The following is a 26032-nucleotide window of genomic DNA, read 5'->3' on the forward strand; positions in this document are numbered from 1 at the left end:
AGATGAGGGAAGAGAGAGAGAAAGAGAGGGAGGGGTGTGCCCTGTATCTGGGTGCTGGTGGAGGCGAGAGAGAGGGAGACTGGGAGGAGAGGACGAGGGGGAGGGGCGAGAGCACTAGAGAGCGAGAGAGACACAGGTATGGGAGGGGGATCGAGGGAAGTAAACCAACCAACCAGATGAAAGTGAGAGAGAGATTGGGCTGTTTGAACGTGCTAGAGGGGAAGAGAGAGAGGGAGAGAGAGGGAGAGCGAGAGGGACATTTTCAGGACTGAGGAAATAGAAGTGTTACTACTGGGCTGTGCTGCCTGGTGCTAGAAGACCGACATGGAGAATATGCATCGCCCCACAGCACACACAGAAACCGGACACCACGTAAAATGTGATTTTCAAAGGCCTCACTATCAGCGGTGATTTTTCCACTTCTCCCATTCCTTTTTTAATTTTTAATTTGCGCTGCCTACTCTCTCCTTGTTTTTGTGTGTGGATCCCCCCTCCCTCCCTCCCTCCCTCCCTCCCTCCCTCCACCACTTCTGTCACTCTCTCCATTTCCAAAGGAGGGATCTGTGAATCAAGTGCAACAGAAGAAGAACAGTAAGTGAAGCTCTTTTTCTGCATCCGAGGGAGACAGAGAGAGGTGCATGGGGGAATATTGCAAGGCAAGCAGAAGAGAGCAGGGATAGTCTCAGGAAAGAATGGAGAGGGTTAGAGGGAGTTCTGGTTGCGGGGTGTTTATTCAAGTTACGGCGTTGATGTGAAATGTGTCTAATTCATTGGTCACGTGGGTTGACGGAGAGTCATATCAATGCTGTGACTAGAGGAAGATACACAGGCAAATACCGTGCAGAGAGAAGATACATGACAGAACAAGATGACAGAGAGATAAAGGTGGAGGAGGTGGTGAGAAGGCAGAGGACAGAAGGGAGAGTTGGGCAACAGTGACATTTTGGCAGCAGAATACTCTCTGATAGCAGTACATATATCACACCTTCTCAGATGGAAAGAGAAAGTGGGACCTTTTCTAGATGTAGTTCAGTGATGGACACGAAGGTAGGATTGGCTTGAGATGGCGATTTGTGTAGGCAGTCCCACTGGAAGGGGTGTTCAGTACAAGGCATCAGCGAGGTGTTATTTACACACCCACCCACATCCATTGGCATGCATTAGTCTACTGAAGGCTGTTGTACCCATGCAGGGACGGTGATGGACTGCTGCACAGTCAAGGCTGCTGGTGAATGTGATTGGTACTCACATCAGAAGACTAACAACCATTTGAAACCACGTAGTCATGATGTCATGATGCCAGTGGAACACTGCATGGGTAGAACTACCACGTAGTCATGATGTCATGATGCCAGTGGAACACTGCATGGGTAGAACTACCACGTAGTCATGATGTCATGATGCCAGTGGAACACTGCATGGGTAGAACTACCACATAGTCATGATGTCATGATGCCAGTGGAACACTGCATGGGTAGAACTACCACGTAGTCAATGATGTCATGATGCCAGTGGAACACTGCATGGGTAGAACTACCACGTAGTCAATGATGTCATGATGCCAGTGGAACACTGCATGGGTAGAACTACCACGTAGTCATGATGTCATGATGCCAGTGGAACACTGCATGGGTAGAACTACCACGTAGTCATGATGTCATGATGCCAGTGGAACACTGCATGGGTAGAACTACCACGTAGTCATGATGTCATGATGCCAGTGGAACACTGCATGGGTAGAACTACCACATAGTCATGATGTCATGATGCCAGTGGAACACTGCATGGGTAGAACTACCACGTAGTCAATGATGTCATGATGCCAGTGGAACACTGCATGGGTAGAACTACCACATAGTCATGATGTCATGATGCCAGTGGAACACTGCATGGGTAGAACTACCACGTAGTCAATGATGTCATGATGCCAGTGGAACACTGCATGGGTAGAACTACCACGTAGTCAATGATGTCATGATGCCAGTGGAACACTGCATGGGTAGAACTACCACATAGTCATGATGTCATGATGCCAGTGGAACACTGCATGGGTAGAACTACCACGTAGTCATGATGTCATGATGCCAGTGGAACACTGCATGGGTAGAACTACCACGTAGTCATGATGCCAGTGGAACACTGCATGGGTAGAACTACCACGTAGTCATGATGTCATGATGCCAGTGGAACACTGCATGGGTAGAACTACCACGTAGTCAATGATGTCATGATGCCAGTGGAACACGGCATGGGTAGAACTACCACGTAGTCATGATGTCATGATGCCAGTGGAACACGGCATGGGTAGAACTACCACGTAGTCTTGATGTCATGATGCCAGTGGAACACTGCATGGGTAGAACTACCACGTAGTCATGATGTCATGATGCCAGTGGAACACGGCATGGGTAGAACTACCACATAGTCATGATGTCATGATGCCAGTGGAACACTGCATGGGTAGAACTACCACGTAGTCATGATGTCATGATGCCAGTGGAACACTGCATGGGTAGAACTACCACGTAGTCATGATGCCAGTGGAACACTGCATGGGTAGAACTACCACGTAGTCATGATGTCATGATGCCAGTGGAACACTGCATGGGTAGAACTACCACGTAGTCAATGATGTCATGATGCCAGTGGAACACGGCATGGGTAGAACTACCACGTAGTCATGATGTCATGATGCCAGTGGAACACGGCATGGGTAGAACTACCACGTAGTCTTGATGTCATGATGCCAGTGGAACACTGCATGGGTAGAACTACCACGTAGTCATGATGTCATGATGCCAGTGGAACACGGCATGGGTAGAACTACCACGTAGTCATGATGTCATGATGCCAGTGGAACACTGCATGGGTAGAACTACCACGTAGTCATGATGTCATGATGCCAGTGGAACACGGCATGGGTAGAACTACCACGTAGTCATGATGTCATGATGCCAGTGGAACACTACATGGGTAGAACTACCACGTAGTCATGATGTCATGATGCCAGTGGAACACGGCATGGGTAGAACTACCACGTAGTCATGATGTCATGATGCCAGTGGAACACTACATGGGTAGAACTACCACGTAGTCATGATGTCATGATGCCAGTGGAACACGGCATGGGTAGAACTACCACGTAGTCATGATGTCATGATGCCAGTGGAACACTACATGGGTAGAACTACCACATATGATCTGCCACACAGATACACCTGTCCACGTATTCCAACATGCACGTAGACATTTAGATACATCCATACATCCATATGCACATACACTACTGTGCACTTTGCTGTGCATCCAAAGGCGTATGCACCTGTGACTTCAAACACTTATATATCCACATCTACTTTCATTGGAATGAACTTCCACATGTGCCTGCATATACCCATAGGGGCCTACTCCACACACACACACACACACACACACACACACACACACACACACACACACACACACACACACACACACACACACACACACACACACAGACACACACAGGTGGGGTTTGTAGAGCTGAATATGGAAGAATTGTGACGTGGTGAGATATTATAAGGCTGTATTATTATAAGGCTGTATTGTTATAAAGATTATTATAAGGTTGTATTATTATAAGGATGTATTATTATAAGGCTGTATTGTTATAAAGATTATTATAAGGTTGTATTATTATAAGGATGTATTATTATAAGGCTGTATTATTATAAGGCTGTATTATTATAAGGCTATATTATTATAAGGCTGTATTATTATAAGGTTGTATTATTATAAGGCTGTATTATTATAAGGGTTATTATAAAGCTGTATTATTATAAGGCTGTATTATTATACAGTTGTATTATTATAAGGCTATATTATTATAAGGCTGTATTATTATAAGGCTGTATTATTATAAGGATGGATTATTATAAGGCTGTATTATTATACGGTTGTATTATTATAAGGCTGTTTTATTATAAGGATTATTATAAGGTTGTATTATTATAAGGCTGTATTATTATAAGGCTGGATTATTATAAGGATTATTATGAGGTTGTATTATTATAAGGTTGTATTATTATAAGGATGTATTATTATAAGGCTGCATTATTATAAGGCTGTATTATCATAAGGCTGCATTATCATAAGGCTGCATTATTATAAGGATGTATTATTATAAGGCTGTATTACTATAAGGCTGTATTACTATAAGGCTGTATTATTATAAGGCTGTATTATTATAAGGCTGTATTATCATAAAGCTGCATTATCACAAGGCTGCATTATTATAAGGCTGTATTATTATAAGGCTGTATTACTATAAGGCTGTATTATTAAAAGGCTGTATAATTATACGGCTGTATTATTATAAGGATTATTATAAGGTTGTATTATTATAAGGCTGTATTATTATAAGGATGTATTATTATAAGGCTGTATTATTATAAGGATTATTGTAAGGTTGTATTATTATAAGACTGTATTATCATAAGGATGTAGTATTATAAAGCTGTATTATTTTAAGCATGTATTATTATGAAGCTATTATTGTAAGGCTGGATTATTATAAGGATGTATTATTATAAGGCTGGATTATTATACGGCTGTATTATTATAAGGATGTATTATTATAAGGCTTGATTATTATAAGGATGTATTATTGTAAGGCTGTATTATCATAAGGCTGTATTATTATAAGGATTATTATAAGGTTGTATTATTATAAGGCTGTATTATTTTAAGGATGTATTATTATAAGGCTGTATTATTATAATACTGGATTATTATAAGGCTGTATTATTATAAGGCTGTATTATCATAAGGCTGCATTATTATAAGAATTATTATAAGGATGTATTATTATAAGGATGTATTGTTATAAGGCTGTATTATTCTAAGGATTATTATAAGGTTGTATTATTATAAGGCTGTATTATTATTATAAGGATTATTTTAGGATGTATTATTATAAGGCTGTATTATTATAAGGATTATTATAAGGTTGTATTATTATAAGGCAGCATTATTATAAGGATTATTATAAGGTTGTATTATTATAAGGATGTATTATTATAAGGCTGTATTATTATAAGGCTGGATTATTATAAGGCTGTATTATTATAAGACTGTATTATCATGAGGATGTATAATTATACAGCTGTATTATTATAAGGATGTATTATTATAAAGCTGTATTATTATAAGGATGTATTATTATAAAGCTGTATTATACGGCTGTATTATTATAACAATGTATTATTATACGGCTGTATTATTATAACGATGTATTATTGTAAGGCTGTATTATTATAAGGTTGTATTATTATAAGGCTGTATTATCATAAGGCTGTATTATTATAAGGATGTATTATTATAAGGATGTATTATTATAAGTATGTATTATTATAAAGCTGTATTATTATACGGCTGTATTATTATAACAATGTATTATTGTAAGGCTGTATTATTATAAGGATGTATTATTATAAGGCTGTATTATCATAAGGCTGTATTATTATAAGGATGTATTATTATAAGGATGTATTATTATAAGGATTATAAGGTTGTAGCCTAGTGGTTAGAGCGTTGGCCTAGTAACCGAAAGGTTGCCAGTTTGAATCCCTGAGCTGACAAGGTACAAATCTGTCGTTCTGCCCCTGAACAGGCAGTTAACCCACTGTTCCTCAGCCGTCATTGAAAATAAGAATTTGTTCTTAACTGACTTGCTTAGTTAAATAAAGGTAAAAAATGTTTTTATAATAAATAAGGCTGCATTATTGTAAGGATTATTATAAGGTTGTATTATAAGGACCTTCTTCAGATGGAAGCACACGGTTGGTCTGCTCTGTCCCTGTATTTATCTGAGTCTTTCTATAGATGTCTTTGTCTCCGATGTTCTTCCTCCATCATATCAGCCATTGGAGGGAACACTGATCACTGGGTGTTGATGGGTTATTGTAGTGGGCACATTTAATTACACACAAGCCTTGATGATGCAGCAAGAGGCTGAGAGGGAGGGAGGGAGGGAGGGAGGGAAGGAGGGAGGGAGGGAGCCTGTACTTAATAAAGCAGAAGAGAAAGTTACACTGTTGATTCAACTATTGATTGGGACCAGATTTAGGGAAGATATTTGGACACAGACGCCATGCGCAGGCCACACACACACACACACACACACACACACACACACACACACACACACTCTGTTGGTGTTTTATATGTGCACATTAGCTGCGGGCGGGTGGCGAGAGAGATGAGAGGATGACAGAGTGGATAATCAGACAGAAGCACACAAAGGGAGATCTAAAATTAGCCTCAATGGTGAGAGCGATTGACAAATCACAAAACTGGAATGACACTGACATTCCTTTGCCCAACATGTAGAAACTTCTCCTCTGCCTTTCTCTCTCAACTCCCACTATTGTACAGTATGTGTGTATTTCTGAGTGTGTGTTAGTTAGAAGGATGTATTGCTGGGTAGCCTAGCATGTAGGAGTGAAGAATGTTGGGCCAGTAACCGAAAGGTCACTGGTTCGAATCCCCGAGGTGACTAGGAGAAAAATCAGTCAATGTGCCCTTTAGCAAGTCACTTAAACCTAATTACTCCTGTAAGTCACTCTGGATATGAGCATCTGCTAAATGACTAACATGGAAATGTTAAAAGTGTTCTGTACTTTTGTATACTTTTTAGCCAGTAGTTCTGAAAGTAGCACTCACGAGCCAAAAGTGGACCCCTAAAATTGCGTACTACATCACATATGTGCAGATTTGTCACCACGTCATAGCCCTCTCTCTCTCGCTCTGCTGTGGATGCATCATGTGCATCTTGCTAGCTGTCACTCATATGGCGAGGGGCTGAAGCTCGTTGGTTGAACTGGAATTGCTAGGGGCCGACCCACTTAGGGAAAATGGCACAGCACTGCTTCCAGCAAAACTGTTGCTTTCAAACGAGGGATTTCGTACAGTAATTATGCTCATAGATTATGCATGTGATGACACATCCAGCCCAAAGCAGGAGGTTTAAAAATACTTAGTCGCCAAAGTTCCGGAGAATATCTTCAAGTGTTCCTGATGTAGAGCCCAGTGTCGGTGCTGCTCCCTGCTGACTGTGTGTCAGTGTTCCTGACGTAGAGCCCAGTGTCGGTGCTGCTCCCTGCTGACTGTGTGTCAGTGTTCCTGACGTAGAGCCCAGTGTCGGTGCTGCTCCCTGCTGACTGTGTGTCAGTGTTCCTGACGTAGAGCCCAGTGTCGGTGCTGCTCCCTGCTGACTGTGTGTCAGTGTTCCTGACGTAGAGCCCAGTATCGGTGCTGCTCCCTGCTGACTGTGTGTCAGTGTTCCTGACGTAGAGCCCAGTGTCGGTGCTGCTCCCTGCTGACTGTGTGTCAGTGTTCCTGACGTAGAGCCCAGTGTCGGTGCTGCTCCCTGCTGACTGTGTGTCAGTGTTCCTGACGTAGAGCCCAGTGTCGGTGCTGCTCCCTGCTGACTGTGTGTCAGTGTTCCTGACGTAGAGCCCAGTGTCGGTGCTGCTCCCTGCTGACTGTGTGTCAGTGTTCCTGACGTAGAGCCCAGTGTCGGTGCTGCTCCCTGCTGACTGTGTGTCAGTGTTCCTGACGTAGAGCCCAGTGTCGGTGCTGCTCCCTGCTGACTGTGTGTCAGTGTTCCTGACGTAGAGCCCAGTGTCGGTGCTGCTCCCTGCTGACTGTGTGTCAGTGTTCCTGACGTAGAGCCCAGTGTCGGTGCTGCTCCCTGCTGACTGTGTGTCAGTGTTCCTGACGTAGAGCCCAGTGTCGGTGCTGCTCCCTGCTGACTGTGTGTCAGTGTTCCTGACGTAGAGCCCAGTGTCGGTGCTGCTCCCTGCTGACTGTGTGTCAGTGTTCCTGACGTAGAGCCCAGTGTCGGTGCTGCTCCCTGCTGACTGTGTGTCAGTGTTCCTGACGTAGAGCCCAGTGTCGGTGCTGCTCCCTGCTGACTGTGTGTCAGTGTTCCTGACGTAGAGCCCAGTGTCGGTGCTGCTCCCTGCTGACTGTGTGTCAGTGTTCCTGACGTAGAGCCCAGTGTCGGTGCTGCTCCCTGCTGACTGTGTGTCAGTGTTCCTGACGTAGAGCCCAGTGTCGGTGCTGCTCCCTGCTGACTGTGTGTCAGTGTTCCTGACGTAGAGCCCAGTGTCGGTGCTGCTCCCTGCTGACTGTGTGTCAGTGTTCCTGACGTAGAGCCCAGTGTCGGTGCTGCTCCCTGCTGACTGTGTGTCAGTGTTCCTGACGTAGAGCCCAGTGTCGGTGCTGCTCCCTGCTGACTGTGTGTCAGTGTTCCTGACGTAGAGCCCAGTGTCGGTGCTGCTCCCTGCTGACTGTGTGTCAGTGTTCCTGACGTAGAGCCCAGTGTCGGTGCTGCTCCCTGCTGACTGTGTGTCAGTGTTCCTGACGTAGAGCCCAGTGTCGGTGCTGCTCCCTGCTGACTGTGTGTCAGTGTTCCTGACGTAGAGCCCAGTGTCGGTGCTGCTCCCTGCTGACTGTGTGTCAGTGTTCCTGACGTAGAGCCCAGTGTCGGTGCTGCTCCCTGCTGACTGTGTGTCAGTGTTCCTGACGTAGAGCCCAGTGTCGGTGCTGCTCCCTGCTGACTGTGTGTCAGTGTTCCTGACGTAGAGCCCAGTGTCGGTGCTGCTCCCTGCTGACTGTGTGTCAGTGTTCCTGACGTAGAGCCCAGTGTCGGTGCTGCTCCCTGCTGACTGTGTGTCAGTGTTCCTGACGTAGAGCCCAGTGTCGGTGCTGCTCCCTGCTGACTGTGTGTCAGTGTTCCTGACGTAGAGCCCAGTGTCGGTGCTGCTCCCTGCTGACTGTGTGTCAGTGTTCCTGACGTAGAGCCCAGTGTCGGTGCTGCTCCCTGCTGACTGTGTGTCAGTGTTCCTGACGTAGAGCCCAGTGTCGGTGCTGCTCCCTGCTGACTGTGTGTCAGTGTTCCTGACGTAGAGCCCAGTGTCGGTGCTGCTCCCTGCTGACTGTGTGTCAGTGTTCCTGACGTAGAGCCCAGTGTCGGTGCTGCTCCCTGCTGACTGTGTGTCAGTGTTCCTGACGTAGAGCCCAGTGTCGGTGCTGCTCCCTGCTGACTGTGTGTCAGTGTTCCTGACGTAGAGCCCAGTGTCGGTGCTGCTCCCTGCTGACTGTGTGTCAGTGTTCCTGACGTAGAGCCCAGTGTCGGTGCTGCTCCCTGCTGACTGTGTGTCAGTGTTCCTGACGTAGAGCCCAGTGTCGGTGCTGCTCCCTGCTGACTGTGTGTCAGTGTTCCTGACGTGAGCCCAGTGTCGGTGCTGCTCCCTGCTGACTGTGTGTCAGTGTTCCTGACGTAGAGCCCAGTGTCGGTGCTGCTCCCTGCTGACTGTGTGTCAGTGTTCCTGACGTAGAGCCCAGTGTCGGTGCTGCTCCCTGCTGACTGTGTGTCAGTGTTCCTGACGTAGAGCCCAGTGTCGGTGCTGCTCCCTGCTGACTGTGTGTCAGTGTTCCTGACGTGGAGCCCAGTGTCGGTGCTGCTCCCTGCTGACTGTGTGTCAGTGTTCCTGACGTAGAGCCCAGTGTCGGTGCTGCTCCCTGCTGACTGTGTGTCAGTGTTCCTGACGTAGAGCCCAGTGTCGGTGCTGCTCCCTGCTGACTGTGTGTCAGTGTTCCTGACGTAGAGCCCAGTGTCGGTGCTGCTCCCTGCTGACTGTGTGTCAGTGTTCCTGACGTAGAGCCCAGTGTCGGTGCTGCTCCCTGCTGACTGTGTGTCAGTGTTCCTGACGTAGAGCCCAGTGTCGGTGCTGCTCCCTGCTGACTGTGTGTCAGTGTTCCTGACGTAGAGCCCAGTGTCGGTGCTGCTCCCTGCTGACTGTGTGTCAGTGTTCCTGACGTAGAGCCCAGTGTCGGTGCTGCTCCCTGCTGACTGTGTGTCAGTGTTCCTGACGTAGAGCCCAGTGTCGGTGCTGCTCCCTGCTGACTGTGTGTCAGTGTTCCTGACGTAGAGCCCAGTGTCGGTGCTGCTCCCTGCTGACTGTGTGTCAGTGTTCCTGACGTAGAGCCCAGTGTCGGTGCTGCTCCCTGCTGACTGTGTGTCAGTGTTCCTGACGTAGAGCCCAGTGTCGGTGCTGCTCCCTGCTGACTGTGTGTCAGTGTTCCTGACGTAGAGCCCAGTGTCGGTGCTGCTCCCTGCTGACTGTGTGTCAGTGTTCCTGACGTAGAGCCCAGTGTCGGTGCTGCTCCCTGCTGACTGTGTGTCAGTGTTCCTGATGTAGAGCCCAGTGTCGGTGCTGCTCCCTGCTGACTGTGTGTCAGTGTTCCTGACGTAGAGCCCAGTGTCGGTGCTGCTCCCTGCTGACTGTGTGTCAGTGTGTGGGAATTCCGTCCTGACAATGTCTTTGTTCCTCAAGTGGTCCTCTCATGCCATGACGTCAATATGCTAAGCTGAAATACTCTTATCAGGTAGGGGTGTGACTGTACTTACCACCTACACACCACTACTCAGCACTAGATGAATTATACACACAGCTACACACACTCATATTGATTGGCAGACAAACTGAGCCATTTATATTGTGATGAACAGTGACTCAATGACTGTCAAACATCATGCTCATACTGATCAAGTCACCCACAGACCAGGACTTCACTCATCTGCAACCTGATCGTTTGACCAACTGACCATTAATTATCAAGCAATTGAGAAAGCCAGGTCGATAGTAGCCAAGTCAAAAATCTAGGAAGAACCCTTGAGAAGATGGAGGCTCGAGAGGGGAGTCCACCCTCTTCTGGTTGGCTGCGTTGAAGTTTGGAGTAGATTATGACCATAAAACGCTATCAAAGGCTATCAATATCACTGGGAAGGCCAGGGTAAGGGTAGAGAAAGACAAGGCTGGTTCAGAGGCAGCATACAGGACAGGAGACAGGGTAGGATAGGCACCTCAGGACTGGAGGCAGGGAGACAGGGTAGGATAGGCACCTCAGGACTGGAGGCAGGGAGACAGGGTAGGAGAGGCACCTCATGACTAGAGGCAGGGAGACAGGGTAGGAGAGGCACCTCAGGACTGGAGGCAGGGCAGGACAGGCTCAGCCAGGCTGGTAGGTAAGGGTTTACCTCAGGGAGCTGGATGGTAGCCAAAGGGACTCCAGTGGGACCAACAACTGATGTAGAGATGGCAGTCAATAGACTGATGAATTCACTGAGTAACCAAGCAGCTAATGGACATGGCTGTCATGTCTATTTCTGTTGCCATGAAGGCAGTGGAGGTCCTGTAAAGGCTTCTGATGAGCCACTGTTTTTCTGAGTCACTGACTTAATATTCAGCCTGCGTTGGCAGGGAAATACCAATCATTGAACTCTGTTCTGAAATGTGTCAGACTTGACACAGCGGCAACACATGGTTAACACATCCACTGAGGATCATATCTCTTTACATGGATTAAAGATGCCAGATGTTTCAATATCTCTCAGAAATGTGTTTGAATGTAATTTTGCTTATGTAATGTTTACGTTCACTCTCTACAGGCATCTGCTTACCTGCCTTGAACAAGGAGGTTTTGAGTTACCTTACTGTAGTCCATGTTGTTTAGACAGATCAATGCAGGTAATGCTCTTTCAGATGTCTTTTCGAGGAGAAACATGATGCTTACTACATCTGGTCTTCCTTTCCTTCATCTCTGTTCTGTCTGTCCCTCCTTTCATGGCCTCTCACCCCCTCACACTCAATAAGACATTGTTCCGTGTTGCCCTCCTGCCTCTCTCTCCTCCTGGTGTATTTGTTCAAGTGCAGAGAATGCAGGATGATTTCCTCTTCAGTATTTGCTATGTTGCTCTGGGGGGATAGTTCATAACTCCAGATTTAGCCCACTCGTTTACTCTCCTCTCTCTCTTCCTCTCTTCTCCTCCTGCCCGCGGTAAACGACTGATCTGGGACAGACGGCCTCCCTTGTGCTCTGTCCTACTTCAGTATCGTCCTTTCTCTCTTCCTCTCTCTCCTCCTGATTTATGATACCTCCTCTCTCTCCTCCTGATTCCTGATACCTCCTCTCTCTCCTCCTGATTCCTGATACCTCCTCTCTCTCCTCCTGATTCCTGATACCTCCTCTCTCTCCTCCTGATTCCTGATACCTCCTCTCTCTCCTCCTGATTCCTGATCCCTCCTCTCTCTCCTCCTGATTCCTGATACCTCCTCTCTCTCCTCCTGATTCCTGATACCTCCTCTCTCTCCTCCTGATTCCTGATACCTCCTCTCTCTCCTCCTGATTCCCGATACCTCCTCTCTCTCCTCCTGATTCCCGATACCTCCTCTCTCTCCTCCTGATTTCAGATACCTCCTCTCTCTCCTCCTGATTCCTGATACCTCCTCTCTCTCCTCCTGATTCCTGATACCTCCTCTCTCTCCTCCTGATTCCTGATACCTCCTCTCTCTCCTCCTGATTCCCAATACCTCCTCTCTCTCCTCCTGATTCCTGATACCTCCTCTCTCTCCTCCTGATTCCTGATCCCTCCTCTCTCTCCTCCTGATTCCTGATACCTCCTCTCTCTACTCCTGATTCCTGATACCTCCTCTCTCTCCTCCTGATTCCCGATACCTCCTCTCTCTCCTCCTGATTTCAGATACCTCCTCTCTCTCTCCTCCTGATTCCTGATACCTCCTCTCTCTCCTCCTGATTTCAGATACCTCCTCTCTCTCTCCTCCTGATTCCTGATACCTCCTCTCTCTCCTCCTGATTCCCAATACCTCCTCTCTCTCCTCCTGATTCCTGATACCTCCTCTCTCTCTCCTCCTGATTCCTGATACCTCCTCTCTCTCCTCCTGATTCCCAATACCTCCTCTCTCTCCTCCTGATTCCTGATACCTCCTCTCTCTCCTCCTGATTCCTGATACCTCCTCTCTCTCCTCCTGATTCCTGATACCTCCTCTCTCTCCTCCTGATTCCTGATACCTCCTCTCTCTCCTCCTGATTTCTAATACCTCCTCTCTCTCCTCCTGATTTCTAATACCTCCTCTCTCTCCTCATGATTTCTGATACCCCCTCTCTCTCCTCCTGATTCCTGATACCTCCTCTCTCTCTCCTCCTGATTCCTGATACCTCCTCTCTCTCCTCCTGATTCCTGATACCTCCTCTCTCTCCTCCTGATTCCCGATACCTCCTCTCTCTCCTCCTGATTTCAGATACCTCCTCTCTCTCCTCCTGATTCCTGATACCTCCTCTCTCTCCTCCTGATTTCTGATACCTCCTCTCTCTCCTCATGATTTCTGATACATCCTCTCTCTCCTCCTGATTTCTGATACCTCCTCTCTCTACTCCTGATTCCTGATACCTCCTCTCTCTCCTCCTGATTTCAGATACCTCCTCTCTCTCCTCCTGATTTCTGATACCTCCTCTCTCTCCTCCTGATTTCTGATACCTCCTCTCTCTCCTCCTGATTCCTGATACCTCCTCTCTCTCTCTCTGTGCTTTTACCCATTTCCATCTGTGGTTTTGCTTGTCTTTTTCTCAGGTCCAGTGGTGGGTTTTTTAAGACACTTCAACTTGAGAAGTCATTGAGAGAGTGGAAATGTCAGATACCTGAAAGACCAGATGCTTTCAGGCCAAAAGCTGTCATCACTGAGCACACAGACCAGCACACCTTACTCAAGCCAGATTTAACTGCAGACAGTTGCCGCCTGTTCACAGAGAAAATGTATTATTCGGGATTTGCAAGAGGGGACGGACACAAAGATAAATGACCCATGAGTACTACTGTCTGTCTAGCACTGGGGTGGTTATGTTCAGAAATAACACCATGGTGTCTGTCGTCTGCCACTCTGTTAAGGGAAGAGTGGACATGGGTTTAGTTGCTTCACACCTGTGTCTGTGTCACTGTTTCTCCCTGGGGAACCCCTCGCCTGCATCTCTCTCTCTTTCTCTCTCTCTTTCTCTCTCTCTTTCTCTCTCTCTCTCTCTCTCTCTCTCTCTCTCTCTGTCCCTCTCTCTCTCTCTCTGTCCCTCTCTGTCCCTCTCTTTCCCTCTCTGTCCCTCTCTTTTTCTATCTCTCTCTCTCTCTCTCTCTCCCTCGTGGTGCAGTTATCACTACTCATACCAGCCACCCTATCTCAGCCACACGTCTGGTGCATTGCAATGATCCCATTCATAGCAATTAGAGGGAGGCATTGGCCAGAGTCTCCCTTGCAGCCAGGATTGGCTGGGAGTTTATTAGTGCTAATTGTGCCATCGTGAGGCGGGGTGGGAAAGAGCGGGATGCGAGTTTTCCCAGCAGTCACCACTGCATCATCAAAGTGGAGCTATTTCTAGAAGCAGATGCTTGGAGAAGCTGGCCCAGCCCGGGACGGTGATCACAGCCTAAGGCAGGGGGGCGGAGGGCCGTAAAGAGCACTAACAGCAGGATCAGCAGCCTCTATGGATCATTACAATGAGGACAGCTTGATTCTTCCTGTTTAATGCGTACCCTTATTTTACCAGGTAAGTTGATAGAGGCCTGTGGTGGAGCTAGCGATGCTACTAGGCTACTTCCCATACAGTCAGTACACTCTGTGTGTGTCAGGACTTACACTTTACAGCGATGAACATACGTGTCAGCATAGCTTCTGTCAGCCTCTACAGGGGGTGCCCCCATTGTCACTCCATACTAGAACCTCTGTCAGACCTTATTGTGGAGCTTCCTGACTGACAGCTGGCAGTTGTGGTGCCCTCAAATCCCAATATGTTCAGATGAGGATATGACATCATCATTTAGTTAGTCATTAAATCTATTGGCTTTCCCACCGCCTCATCATCAGTGAACTCTTGTCCTTGGTCAGAGCTGCTAGTGTCAGTGTGTGTGTGACCGTGGCTGTGTGTGACCGTGTGTGTGTGTGTGTGTGTGTGTATGCGGCCGTGGGTTAAGAACTAGTGGTGGCGGAGGCTTATATAGTTTAGCAGTGATGATACATTTGTGGTGTTGGATTGGTTGGGGTGGCATTGTGCATTAATAATAGACTCGCTGCTGGCAGTATTTATAGTAACAGTGGAGGGGCTGTGGCAGTATTTATAGTAACAGTGGAGGGGCTGTGGAAGTATTTATAGTAACAGTGGAGGGGCTGTGCTGTGGCAGTATTTATAGTAACAGTGGAGGGGCTGTGCTGTGGCAGTATTTATAGTAACAGTGGAGGGGCTGTGGCAGTATTTATAGTAACAGTGGAGGGGCTGTGGTAGTATTTATAGTAACAGTGGAGGGGCTGTGCTGTGGTAGTATTTATAGTAACAGTGGAGGGGCTGTGGCAGTATTTATAGTAACAGTGGAGGGGCTGTGGCAGTATTTATAGTAACAGTGGAGGGGCTGTGGCAGTATTTATAGTAACAGTGGAGGGGCTGTGCTGTGGTAGTATTTATAGTAACAGTGGAGGGGCGGTGGTAGTATTTATAGTAACAGTGGAGGGGCTGTGCTGTGGTAGTATTTATAGTAACAGTGGAGGGGCTGTGGCAGTATTTATAGTTACAGTGGAGGGGCTGTGGCAGTATTTATAGTAACAGTGGAGGGGCTGTGCTGTGGTAGTATTTATAGTAACAGTGGAGGGGCTGTGGCAGTATTTATAGTAACAGTGGAGGGGCTGTGGTAGTATTTATAGTAACAGTGGAGGGGCTGTGCTGTGGTAGTATTTATAGTAACAGTGGAGGGGATGTGGCAGTATTTATAGTAACAGTGGAGGGGCTGTGCTGTGGTAGTATTTATAGTAACAGTGGAGGGGCTGTGGCAGTATTTATAGTAACAGTGGATGGGCTGTGCTGTGGTAGTATTTATAGTAACAGTGGAGGGGCTGTGGCAGTATTTATAGTAACAGTGGAGGGGCTGTGCTGTGGTAATATTTATAGTAACAGTGGAGGGGTTGTGGCAGTATTTATAGTAACAGTGGAGGGGCTGTGGCAGTATTTATAGTAACAGTGGAGGGGCTGTGGCAGTATTTATAGTAACAGTGGAGGGGCTGTGGCAGTATTTATAGTAACAGTGGAGGGGTTGTGGCAGTATTTATAGTAACAGTGGAGGGGCTGTGGCAGTATTTATAGTAACAGTGGAGGGCTGTGGCAGTATTTATAGTAACAGTGGAGGGGCTGTGGCAGTATTTATAGTAACAGTGGAGGGGCTGTGGCAGTATTTATAGTAACAGTGGAGGGGCTGTGGCAGTATTTATAGTAACAGTGGAGGGGCTGTGCTGTGGCAGTATTTATAGTAACAGTGGAGGGGCTGTGCTGTGACAGTATTTATACTAACAGTGGAGGGGCTGTGCTGTGGTAGTATTTATAGTAACAGTGGAGGGGCTGTGCTGTGGTAGTATTTATAGTAACAGTGGAGGGGCTGTGGCAGTATTTATAGTAACAGTGGAGGGGCTGTGACAGTATTTATAGTAACAGTGGAGGGGCTGTGGTAGTATTTATAGTAACAGTGGAGGGGCTGTGGCAGTATTTATAGTAACAGTGGAGGGGCTGTGGTAGTATTTATAGTAACAGTGGAGGGGCTGTGGTAGTATTTATAGTAACAGTGGAGGGGCTGTGGCAGTATTTATAGTAACAGTGGAGGGGCTGTGGTAGTATTTATAGTAACAGTGGAGGGGCTGTGCTGTGGTAGTATTTATAGTAACAGTGGAGGGGATGTGGCAGTATTTATAGTAACAGTGGAGGGGCTGTGCTGTGGTAGTATTTATAGTAACAGTGGAGGGGCTGTGGCAGTATTTATAGTAACAGTGGATGGGCTGTGCTGTGGTAGTATTTATAGTAACAGTGGAGGGGCTGTGCTGTGGCAGGATTTATAGTAACAGTGGAGGGGCTGTGCTGTGGTAGTATTTATAGTAACAGTGGAGGGGCTGTGGCAGTATTTATAGTAACAGTGGAGGGGCTGTGCTGTGGTAGTATTTATAGTAACAGTGGAGGGGCTGTGCTGTGGTGGTATTTATAGTAACAGTGGAGGGGCTGTGGCAGTATTTATAGTAACAGTGGAGGGGCTGTGGAAGTATTTATAGTAACAGTGGAGGGGCTGTGGCAGTATTTATAGTAACAGTGGAGGGGCTGTGCTGTGGCAGTATTTATAGTAACAGTGGAGGGGCTGTGGCAGTATTCATAGTAACAGTGGAGGGGCTGTGTTAGTATTTATAGTAACAGTGGAGGGGCTGTGCTGTGGTAGTATTTATAGTAACAGTGGAGGGGCTGTGGCAGTATTTATAGTAACAGTGGAGGGGCTGTGGCAGTATTTATAGTAACAGTGGAGGGGCTGTGGCAGTATTTATAGTAACAGTGGAGGGGCTGTGCTGTGGTAGTATTTATAGTAACAGTGGAGGGGCGGTGGTAGTATTTATAGTAACAGTGGAGGGGCGGTGGTAGTATTTATAGTAACAGTGGAGGGGCTGTGCTGTGGTAGTATTTATAGTAACAGTGGAGGGGCTGTGGCAGTATTTATAGTAACAGTGGAGGGGCTGTGCTGTGGTAGTATTTATAGTAACAGTGGAGGGGCTGTGGCAGTATTTATAGTAACAGTGGAGGGGCTGTGGCAGTATTTATAGTAACAGTGGAGGGGCTGTGCTGTGGTAATATTTATAGTAACAGTGGAGGGGTTGTGGCAGTATTTATAGTAACAGTGGAGGGGCTGTGGCAGTATTTATAGTAACAGTGGAGGGGCTGTGGCAGTATTTATAGTAACAGTGGAGGGGCTGTGCTGTGGCAGTATTTATAGTAACAGTGGAGGGGCTGTGCTGTGGCAGTATTTATAGTAACAGTGGAGGGGCTGTGCTGTGGCAGTATTTATAGTAACAGTGGAGGGGCTGTGGTAGTATTTCTAGTAACAGTGGAGGGGCTGTGGCAGTATTTATAGTAACAGTGGAGGGGCTGTGGCAGTATTTATAGTAACAGTGGAGGGGCTGTGGCGGTATTTATAGTAACAGTGGAGGGGCTGTGCTGTGGCAGTATTTATAGTAACAGTGGAGGGGCTGTGGCAGTATTTATAGTAACAGTGGAGGGGCTGTGCTGTGGTAGTATTTATAGTAACAGTGGAGGGGCTGTGGCAGTATTTATACTAACAGTGGAGGGGCTGTGCTGTGGCAGTATTTATAGTAACAGTGGAGGGGCTGTGCTATGGCAGTATTTATAGTAACAGTGGAGGGGCTGTGCTGTGGCAGTATTTATAGTAACAGTGGAGGGGCTGTGGCAGTATTTATAGTAACAGTGGAGGGGCTGTGGTCGTATTTATAGTAACAGTGGAGGGGCTGTGGCAGTATTTATAGTAACAGTGGAGGGGCTGTGGTAGTATTTATAGTAACAGTGGAGGGGCTGTGGTAGTATTTATAGTAACAGTGGAGGGCCTGTGCTCTGGTAGTATTTATAGTAACAGTGGAGGGGCTGTGGCAGTATTTATAGTAACAGTGGAGGGCTGTGGCAGTATTTATAGTAACAGTGGAGGGGCTGTGGCAGTATTTATAGTAACAGTGGAGGGACTGTGGCAGTATTTATAGTAACATTGGAGGGGCTGTGGCAGTATTTATAGTAACAGTGGAGGGGCTGTGCTGTGGCAGTATTTATCGTAACAGTGGAGGGGCTGTGCTGTGGCAGTATTTATACTAACAGTGGAGGGCTGTGCTGTGGCAGTATTTATAGTAACAGTGGAGGGGCTGTGCTGTGGTAGTATTTATAGTAACAGTGGAGGGGATGTGGCAGTATTTATAGTAACAGTGGAGGGGCTGTGCTGTGGTAGTATTTATAGTAACAGTGGAGGGGCTGTGGCAGTATTTATAGTAACAGTGGAGGGGCTGTGCTGTGGTAGTATTTATAGTAACAGTGGAGGGGCTGTGGCAGTATTTATAGTAACAGTGGAGGGGCTGTGCTGTGGTAGTATTTATAGTAACAGTGGAGGGGTTGTGGCAGTATTTATAGTAACAGTGGAGGGGCTGTGGCAGTATTTATAGTAACAGTGGAGGGGCTGTGGCAGTATTTATAGTAACAGTGGAGGGGCTGTGGCAGTATTTATAGTAACAGTGGAGGGGCTGTGGCAGTATTTATAGTAACAGTGGAGGGCCTGTGGTAGTATTTATAGTAACAGTGGAGGGGCTGTGCTGTGGCAGTATTTATAGTAACAGTGGAGGGGCTGTGCTGTGGCAGTATTTATACTAACAGTGGAGGGGCTGTGCTGTGGCAGTATTTATAGTAACAGTGGAGGGGCTGTGCTGTGGTAGTATTTATAGTAAAAGTGGAGGGGCTGTGCTGTGGCAGTATTTATAGTAACAGTGGAGGGGCTGTGCTGTGGTAGTATTTATAGTAACAGTGGAGGGGCTGTGCTGTGGTAGTATTTATAGTAACAGTGGAGGGGCTGTGGCAGTATTTATAGTAACAGTGGAGGGGCTGTGCTGTGGTAATATTTATAGTAACAGTGGAGGGGTTGTGGCAGTATTTATAGTAACAGTGGAGGGGCTGTGGCAGTATTTATAGTAACAATGGAGGGGCTGTGGCAGTATTTATAGTAACAGTGGAGGGGCTGTGGTAGTATTTATAGTAACAGTGGAGGGGTTGTGGCAGTATTTATAGTAACAGTGGAGGGGCTGTGGCAGTATTTATAGTAACAGTGGAGGGCTGTGGCAGTATTTATAGTAACAGTGGAGGGGCTGTGGCAGTATTTATAGTAACAGTGGAGGGGCTGTGGCAGTATTTATAGTAACAGTGGAGGGGCTGTGGCAGTATTTATTGTAACAGTGGAGGGGCTGTGCTGTGGCAGTATTTATAGTAACAGTGGAGGGGCTGTGCTGTGACAGTATTTATACTAACAGTGGAGGGGGCTGTGCTGTGGTAGTATTTATAGTAACAGTGGAGGGGCTGTGCTGTGGTAGTATTTATAGTAACAGTGGAGGGGCTGTGGCAGTATTTATAGTAACAGTGGAGGGGCTGTGGTAGTATTTATAGTAACAGTGGAGGGGCTGTGCTGTGGTAGTATTTATAGTAACAGTGGAGGGGATGTGGCAGTATTTATAGTAACAGTGGAGGGGCTGTGCTGTGGTAGTATTTATAGTAACAGTGGAGGGGCTGTGGCAGTATTTATAGTAACAGTGGATGGGCTGTGCTGTGGTAGTATTTATAGTAACAGTGGAGGGGCTGTGGCAGTATTTATAGTAACAGTGGAGGGGCTGTGGCAGTATTTATAGTAACAGTGGAGGGGCTGTGGCAGTATTTATAGTAACAGTGGAGGGGCTGTGGCAGTATTTATAGTAACAGTGGAGGGGTTGTGGTAGTATTTATAGTAACAGTGGAGGGGCTGTGGCAGTACTTATAGTAACAGTGGAGGGCTGTGGCAGTATTTATAGTAACAGTGGAGGGGCTGTGGCAGTATTTATAGTAACAGTGGAGGGGCTGTGGCAGTATTTATAGTAACAGTGGAGGGGCTGTGGCAGTATTTATAGTAACAGTGGAGGGGCTGTGCTGTGGCAGTATTTATAGTAACAGTGGAGGGGCTGTGCTGTGGCAGTATTTATACTAACAGTGGAGGGGCTGTGCTGTGGCAGTATTTATAGTAACAGTGGAGGGGCTGTGCTGTGGTAGTATTTATAGTAAAAGTGGAGGGGCTGTGCTGTGGCAGTATTTATAGTAACAGTGGAGGGGCTGTGGTAGTATTTATAGTAACAGTGGAGGGGCTGTGCTGTGGTAGTATTTATAGTAACAGTGGAGGGGCTGTGGCAGTATTTATAGTAACAGTGGAGGGGCTGTGCTGTGGTAGTATTTATAGTAACAGTGGAGGGGCTGTGGCAGTATTTATAGTAACAGTGGAGGGGCTGTGCTGTGGTAGTATTTATAGTAACAGTGGAGGGGTTGTGGCAGTATTTATAGTAACAGTGGAGGGGCTGTGGCAGTATTTATAGTAACAGTGGAGGGGCTGTGGCAGTATTTATAGTAACAGTGGAGGGGCTGTGGCAGTATTTATAGTAACAGTGGAGGGGCTGTGGCAGGATTTATAGTAACAGTGGAGGGGCTGTGGTAGTATTTATAGTAACAGTGGAGGGGCTGTGGCAGTATTTATAGTAACAGTGGAGGGGCTGTGGTAGTATTTATAGTAACAGTGGAGGGGCTGTGCTGTGGCAGTATTTATAGTAACAGTGGAGGGGCTGTGGCAGTATTTATAGTAACAGTGGAGGGGCTGTGCTGTGGCAGTATTTATAGTAACAGTGGAGGGGCTGTGCTGTGGCAGTATTTATAGTAACAGTGGAGGGGCTGTGCTGTGGCAGTATTTATAGTAACAGTGGAGGGGCTGTGGCAGTATTTATAGTAACAGTGGAGGGGCTGTGGTCGTATTTATAGTAACAGTGGAGGGGCTGTGGCAGTATTTATAGTAACAGTGGAGGGGCTGTGGTAGTATTTATAGTAACAGTGGAGGGGCTGTGGTAGTATTTATAGTAACAGTGGAGGGCCTGTGCTCTGGTAGTATTTATAGTAACAGTGGAGGGGCTGTGGCAGTATTTATAGTAACAGTTGAGGGGCTGTGGCACTATTTATAGTAACAGTGGAGGGGCTGTGCTGTGGTAGTATTTATAGTAACAGTGGAGGGGCTGTGACAGTATTTATACTAACAGTGGAGGGGCTGTGCTGTGGCAGTATTTATAGTAACAGTGGAGGGGCTGTGCTGTGGCAGTATTTATAGTAACAGTGGAGGGGCTGTGCTGTGGCAGTATTTATAGTAACAGTGGAGGGGCTGTGGCAGTATTTATAGTAACAGTGGAGGGGCTGTGGTCGTATTTATAGTAACAGTGGAGGGGCTGTGGCAGTATTTATAGTAACAGTGGAGGGGCTGTGGTAGTATTTATAGTAACAGTGGAGGGGCTGTGGTAGTATTTATAGTAACAGTGGAGGGGCTGTGGCAGTATTTATAGTAACAGTGGAGGGGCTGTGCTGTGGCAGTTTTTATAGTAACAGTGGAGGGGCTGTGGCAGTATTTGTAGTAACAGTGGAGGGGCTGTGGCAGTATTTATAGTAACAGTGGAGGGGCTGTGCTGTGGTAGTATTTATAGTAACAGTGGAGGGGCTGTGGCAGTATTTATAGTAACAGTGGAGGGGCTGTGCTGTGGCAGTATTTATAGTAACAGTGGAGGGGCTGTGGCAGTATTTATAGTAACAGTGGAGGGGCTGTGGCAGTATTTGTAGTAACAGTGGAGGGGCTGTGCTGTGGTAGTATTTATAGTAACAGTGGAGGGGCTGTGCTGTGGCAGTATTTATAGTAACAGTGGAGGGGCTGTGGCAGTATTTATAGTAACAGTGGAGGGGCTGTGGCAGTATTTATAGTAACAGTGGAGGGGCTGTGGCAGTATTTATAGTAACAGTGGAGGGGCTGTGCTGTGGCAGTATTTATAGTAACAGTGGAGGGGCTGTGGCAGTATTTATAGTAACAGTGGAGGGGGCTGTGGCAGTATTTATAGTACCAGTGGAGGGGCTGTGGTAGTATTTATAGTAACAGTGGAGGGGCTGTGGTAGTATTTATAGTAACAGTGGAGGGGCTGTGGCAGTATTTATAGTAACAGTGGAGGGGCTGTGGCAGTATTTATAGTAACAGTGGAGGGGCTGTGGCAGTATTTATAGTAACAGTGGAGGGGCTGTGGCGGTATTTATAGTAACAGTGGAGGGGCTGTGCTGTGGCAGTATTTATAGTAACAGTGGAGGGGCTGTGGCAGTATTTATAGTAACAGTGGAGGGGCTGTGGCAGTATTTATAGTAACAGTGGAGGGGCTGTGGTGTGGCAGTATTTATAGTAACAGTGGAGGGGCTGTGGCAGTATTTATAGTAACAGTGGAGGGGCTGTGCTGTGGTAGTATTTATAGTAACAGTGGAGGGGCTGTGGCAGTATTTATAGTAACAGTGGAGGGGCTGTGCTGTGGTAGTATTTATAGTAACAGTGGAGGGGCTGTGGCAGTATTTATAGTAACAGTGGAGGGGCTGTGCTGTGGCAGTATTTATAGTAACAGTGGAGGGGCTGTGCTGTGGCAGTATTTATAGTAACAGTGGAGGGGCTGTGGCAGTATTTATAGTAACAGTGGAGGGGCTGTGGTCGTATTTATAGTAACAGTGGAGGGGCTGTGGCAGTATTTATAGTAACAGTGGAGGGGCTGTGGTAGTATTTATAGTAACAGTGGAGGGGCTGTGGTAGTATTTATAGTAACAGTGGAGGGCCTGTGCTCTGGTAGTATTTATAGTAACAGTGGAGTGGCTGTGGCAGTATTTATAGTAACAGTGGAGGGGCTGTGGCAGTATTTATAGTAACAGTGGAGGGGCTGTGCTGTGGCAGTTTTTATAGTAACAGTGGAGGGGCTGTGGCAGTATTTATAGTAACAGTGGAGGGGCTGTGCTGTGGTAGTATTTATAGTAACAGTGGAGGGGCTATGGCAGTATTTATAGTAACAGTGGAGGGGCTGTGCTGTGGCAGTATTTATAGTAACAGTGGAGGGGCTGTGGCAGTATTTATAGTAACAGTGGAGGGGCTGTGGCAGTATTTGTAGTAACAGTGGAGGGGCTGTGCTGTGGTAGTATTTATAGTAACAGTGGAGGGGCTGTGGCAGTATTTATAGTAACAGTGGAGGGGCTGTGGCAGTATTTATAGTAACAGTGGAGGGGCTGTGCTGTGGCAGTATTTATAGTAACAGTGGAGGGGCTGTGCTGTGGCAGTATTTATAGTAACAGTGGAGGGGGCTGTGGCAGTATTTATAGTAACAGTGGAGGGGCTGTGGCAGTATTTATAGTAACAGTGGAGGGGCTGTGGCAGTATTTATAGTAACAGTGGAGGCGCTGTGCTGTGGCAGTATTTATAGTAACAGTGGAGGGGCTGTGGCAGTATTTATAGTAACAGTGGAGGGGCTGTGGCAGTATTTATAGTAACAGTGGAGGGGCTGTGCTGTGGTAGTATTTATAGTAACAGTGGAGGGGCTGTGCTGTGGCAGTATTTATAGTAACAGTGGAGGGGCTGTGGTAGTATTTATAGTAACAGTGGAGGGGCTGTGGCAGTATTTATAGTAACAGTGGAGGGGCTATGGCAGTATTTATAGTAACAGTGGAGGGGCTGTGGCAGTATTTATAGTAACAGTGGAGGGGCTGTGGCAGTATTTATAGTAACAGTGGAGGGGCTGTGGTAGTATTTATAGTAACAGTGGAGGGGCTGTGCTGTGGCAGTATTTATAGTAACAGTGGAGGGGCTGTGGCAGTATTTATAGTAACAGTGGAGGGGCTGTGGCAGTATTTATAGTAACAGTGGAGGGGCTGTGCTGTGGCAGTATTTATAGTAACAGTGGAGGGGGCTGTGCTGTGGCAGTATTTATAGTAACAGTGGAGGGGCTGTGCTGTGGCAGTATTTATAGTAACAGTGGAGGGGCTGTGCTGTGGCAGTATTTATAGTAACAGTGGAGGGGCTGTGCTGTGGTAGTATTTATAGTAAAAGTGGAGGGGCTGTGCTGTGGCAGTATTTATAGTAACAGTGGAGGGGCTGTGCTGTGGTAGTATTTATAGTAACAGTGGAGGGGCTGTGCTGTGGTAGTATTTATAGTAACAGTGGAGGGGCTGTGGCAGTATTTGTAGTAACAGTGGAGGGGCTGTGCTGTGGCAGTATTTATAGTAACAGTGGAGGGGCTGTGCTGTGGCAGTATTTATAGTAACAGTGGAGGGGCTGTGGCAGTATTTATAGTAACAGTGGAGGGGCTGTGGCAGTATTTATAGTAACAGTGGAGGGGCTGTGGCAGTATTTATAGTAACAGTGGAGGCGCTGTGCTGTGGCAGTATTTATAGTAACAGTGGAGGGGCTGTGGCAGTATTTATAGTAACAGTGGAGGGGCTGTGGCAGTATTTATAGTAACAGTGGAGGGGCTGTGCTGTGGTAGTATTTATAGTAACAGTGGAGGGGCTGTGCTGTGGCAGTATTTATAGTAACAGTGGAGGGGCTGTGGCAGTATTTATAGTAACAGTGGAGGGGCTGTGCTGTGGTCGTATTTATAGTAACAGTGGAGGGGCTGTGGCAGTATTTATAGTAACAGTGGAGGGGCTGTGGCAGTATTTATAGTAACAGTGGAGGGGCTATGGCAGTATTTATAGTAACAGTGGAGGGGCTGTGGCAGTATTTATAGTAACAGTGGAGGGGCTGTGGCAGTATTTATAGTAAAAGTGGAGGGGCTGTGGTAGTATTTATAGTAACAGTGGAGGGGCTGTGCTGTGGCAGTATTTATAGTAACAGTGGAGGGGCTGTGGCAGTATTTATAGTAACAGTGGAGGGGCTGTGGCAGTATTTATAGTAACAGTGGAGGGGCTATGGCAGTATTTATAGTAACAGTGGAGGGGCTGTGGCAGTATTTATAGTAACAGTGGAGGGGCTGTGGCAGTATTTATAGTAAAAGTGGAGGGGCTGTGGTAGTATTTATAGTAACAGTGGAGGGGCTGTGCTGTGGCAGTATTTATAGTAACAGTGGAGGGGCTGTGGCAGTATTTATAGTAACAGTGGAGGGGCTGTGCTGTGGTAGTATTTATAGTAACAGTGGAGGGGCTGTGCTGTGGCAGTATTTATAGTAACAGTGGAGGGGCTGTGCTGTGGCAGTATTTATACTAACAGTGGAGGGGCTGTGCTGTGGCAGTATTTATAGTAACAGTGGAGGGGCTGTGCTGTGGTAGTATTTATAGTAAAAGTGGAGGGGCTGTGCTGTGGCAGTATTTATAGTAACAGTGGAGGGGCTGTGCTGTGGTAGTATTTATAGTAACAGTGGAGGGGCTGTGCTGTGGTAGTATTTATAGTAACAGTGGAGGGGCTGTGGCAGTATTTATAGTAACAGTGGAGGGGCTGTGCTGTGGCAGTATTTATAGTAACAGTGGAGGGGCTGTGCTGTGGCGGTATTTATAGTAACAGTGGAGGGGGCTGTGGCAGTATTTATAGTAACAGTGGAGGGGCTGTGGCAGTATTTATAGTAACAGTGGAGGGGCTGTGCTGTGGCAGTATTTATAGTAACAGTGGAGGGGCTGTGGCAGTATTTATAGTAACAGTGGAGGGGCTGTGGCAGTATTTATAGTAACAGTGGAGGGGCTGTGCTGTGGTAGT

General features: G+C 46.9%; 1 protein-coding gene across 1 annotated transcript in view; it reads left to right on the forward strand.

The window, feature by feature from the left end:
* The first annotated feature begins 504 nt into the window (after nucleotides 1-504).
* The window catches only part of LOC106606860 (SH3 and multiple ankyrin repeat domains protein 1-like), a 141265-nt gene continuing 115737 nt past the window's right edge, over nucleotides 505-26032 (forward strand). The window contains 1 exon segment of the mRNA XM_045721291.1: nucleotides 505-591. The gene's annotated coding sequence lies outside the window, so the exon portion shown is untranslated.

Source organism: Salmo salar, chromosome ssa06, assembly GCF_905237065.1.
Source record: "Salmo salar chromosome ssa06, Ssal_v3.1, whole genome shotgun sequence".
Classification (NCBI taxonomy): Eukaryota; Metazoa; Chordata; class Actinopteri; order Salmoniformes; family Salmonidae; genus Salmo; species Salmo salar.